Raw genomic sequence first — 3,606 nt, 5'->3', positions numbered from 1 at the left:
ATACCTCCATTGATTCGTATAAATACATAACTCTAGCAATAGAGTTAAGACCTCCATTGATTCGTATAAATACATAACTCTAGCAATAGAATGAAGACCTCCATTGATTCGTATAAATACATAACTCTAGCAATAGAATGAAGACCTCCATTGATTCGTATAAATACATAACTCTAGCAATAGAGTTAAGACCTCCATTGATTCGTATAAATACATAACTCTAACAGTAGAGTGAAGGCCTCCATTGATTTGTATAAATACATAACTCTAACAGTAGAGTGAAGACCTCCATTGATTTAGATAATCACATATGTTGAATAACAATAAATATTGCCATTTTCCCATCTCCAGTGGCACGGTGATATGTCTGCTGATTCATACCACTACCATGGTTCAAAATGATGGTAATAAAGTACAAAGCAAAAGTGAACCTGACGACGACAGAAGAAGGTCGAAATGTTGTTCGCTCCTCTACGTAGTGCTTTCTCTTCCCATACCAGCTGTTTTTAAATATATACTTTTCTCTACAAATGGGTTTTCTCGTCATCACGAATCACACAAAGCAAAAATGTTTACCTATACCGTCAATGGTTCGAAAGTAGAGATAACATAAAGCCATCTGGAGAGCGGACTGAGACGAGACTCGTAATTGAACAGAAAGAAAACTTGTTTTAAGGTCGTGCCTTTCTTTATCTAATCATTTCTTATTTTCTTACAGTAATTAGTGACGATGTAAAACGTTTACCTCAGATTCCCTTATTTGCAAAAATACTTCTCAGTCCTCCTGTCATACATAAAAAGTATGTTTAATGTGTAGGAAAACAGTATAACAATTTATTTACAATTAGTTATATTAAGTCCGAAACGTGTCCTACTTAGTGGACAATGATACTAAAGGGAAAACAGCCTTTATATACACCTGTCTGAGAGCGCAACGTCCTTTACGTAAAATATACACATTTGTAGTTATTTTCTTCAAGAAAAGTGTTCGATCCAGTATTAATACGACAGTAATTTTGTAAATAATATGTTTCTAGATAATCTGGAAAAGCTCGAAGGTTTTATTCTGAACCCCCTATTTATGGAAATGTACTCCCCAAGTTAACACTATCTAGACTATACTTTCTTAGTGTTCAGTTTTCTTTGAGCGCGGTGTAATTTATCCATATTGTTAATGATAAGAATAGAACACAATAAGTACGAAATGTCCTTCATTAACTTCTTCATGGATATTAATGTTCCTTCTCTATTGAAGCACAAATCTTCCACAAACTTGGTATAATTTGATCTATAAAGATTATAATTCGATCGCTGTAGCATGAATTTGTCTCAACACAGTACATGCAAAACAGTCAATTAGAATTGTAATCCCAAACCCTTAGGCCCGGCTTGGCCAGGTGGTTACGCGACTCGTAACCTGAGGGTTGCGGATTCGAATCCCCGTCACACTAAATATGCTCGCCCTTTGAGCCGTGGGAACATTATGATGTGCGGTCAATCCCACTATTCTTGGGTAAAAGAGTTGCCCAAGAGTTGGCGGTAGGTGGTGAAGACTAGCTGCTTTCCCTGTTATCTTACACTACTAAATTAGGGACGGATAGCCCTCATGTAGCTTTGCATGAATTTCAAAAGAAACAAAGACTTAAGGCATTTTTACTGGCAAATTTTAAACCATTGCAAAGCTAGTATTAACCTACTTTACAACCTACTGATCTAGCCTACACATTAAAATCTGTTATCAAAAGTGGAAAGCTGGATTTAAATAGGTCGAATAAGGACTGTTGTCATTTCAGACAACCAATTACAATGGTAGACGGGATTATAATATTGGAGTTGATTTTCAAGCGACGTTACACAACATCAGACGTTAGCCATATTACTAACATAATGTCAAACGAACAAGAATGTTGATGAGTCTGTTTATCAGTAAGATCTATAACTTTCACCACCCACGTCTCATACTTATTTGTTTCAGATAAAATAGTGAGTTTTATAAAAAAATATATCTCTCTTCATTGCTGTAACAAAGTAAAATCTTAACATTAAAAGAACGACAATAAAATCTTTTAAACTTCGCTACCTACCGTGTTTCTCCGAAAATAAGACAGGCCTTATATTAATTTTCACTCCAAAATATGACACTAGGGCTTATTTTCGGGGGATGTCTTATTTTGATATATTAAAAAATGAAGTTACAAAGTAAAATTATAAGACCCTAAATAAATAGAAATTACGAAAACATTCAGAAACTCAATTTGATCAATACTTAACCAAACTAATTAACTAACTATTAAACTAATTAATAAATTATTTTTTTTTATTTCTTTCCTCTTCCTGCCACTCTTAACTAGGGCTTATTTTAAGGGTAGGGCTTATATTAAAACTATCCCCAAAAATCACACTAGGTCTTATTTTATGGGTAGGTCTTATTATCGGAGAAACACGGTAGACTACAGAAACAGTTACGTCCAGTTAAACTGATACTAACCAATCTTATCACATAGTATATTGACCTAGATGACAATACAGCCTCAGGTAAGAATGGTGTTGTATACAGGTATGTGAACGAAAAAAATCGTGTATATCAGAGAATCTAAACAAAAACATAATATAAGATACATCGAGAACTACTGGGATGTGGATACATTATGTGTGAAGAGTCAACCAATTTCGTTTCGCTGTCTGAAACGTGAGGTCAACATAACCAGCAAACCGTTGTATAAAAAAAAACTTGATACAAAGAGAAAATGCATTATTTCACCAACATAAATATTTGTTAATTGACAGATTTATCATATCTTTAGCTACTGCCACTAACTTCTAAATGGTCCCTGTTTTGGATCGATGAATTGTTAGATAAGTTACGTATACGGCTGAAAAATGCATCGTATAAAAAAAGAAACATTTTAAAATAATTCTGATAAATGTATAAAATAAAAAGAAAAGGTAGCGCGGCTTTCTGTTGACCTCAGACTTACAGGTTTTGGTTTTGGTTTTGTTTTTATCTTGTTTTGGTTGGGAGCGAAGTAAATATCTTGTTCTTCACGTACATGTTACTCACGTGACAATGTTACACCCAGTTCTGGAGAAGTCGAATAAGTGAAAAGCTACTGGATGAAGAATATTACAAAAAAAAAATGAAGTTCAAAACGCTTATGTTTGTTTTTCTCCTGACTTAGTGAGCGGTCATAAATAAATTGATAATTTGATCAACTTGAACCATGTTTAGCAGTAAATTCTGAAGCGTTTTGCTTTTAATTGTCGATAATAAACAACAACAAAAATACTTCGTTAAAACCTTATTTCAACACAGCATTTGTTTAACCGTCAAAGAATCTAAAAACCCATATTCATATTAAATAACTCTTACACTGTCAACATACTATTTGTTTAATCGTCAAAGAATCCAAAAACCAACATTCGTGTTAAATAACTCATACAGTATCAACATACCATATGTTAATAGATTGGTTCTAATACATTTTGTACAGCTTTATTAAATGAGAACTTTATTAATGGTTTAGAAACATGACCTTTAACTGGAGAAAATATACGTACGTAAGGAGTTCAGTATAGATGACTGAGATGCGTTCATTAGTTGTAATG

The sequence above is a fragment of the Tachypleus tridentatus genome, chromosome 13, assembly GCF_004210375.1.
Source record: "Tachypleus tridentatus isolate NWPU-2018 chromosome 13, ASM421037v1, whole genome shotgun sequence".
Taxonomy (NCBI): Eukaryota; Metazoa; Arthropoda; class Merostomata; order Xiphosura; family Limulidae; genus Tachypleus; species Tachypleus tridentatus.
This window is presented reverse-complemented; position numbering follows the sequence as displayed.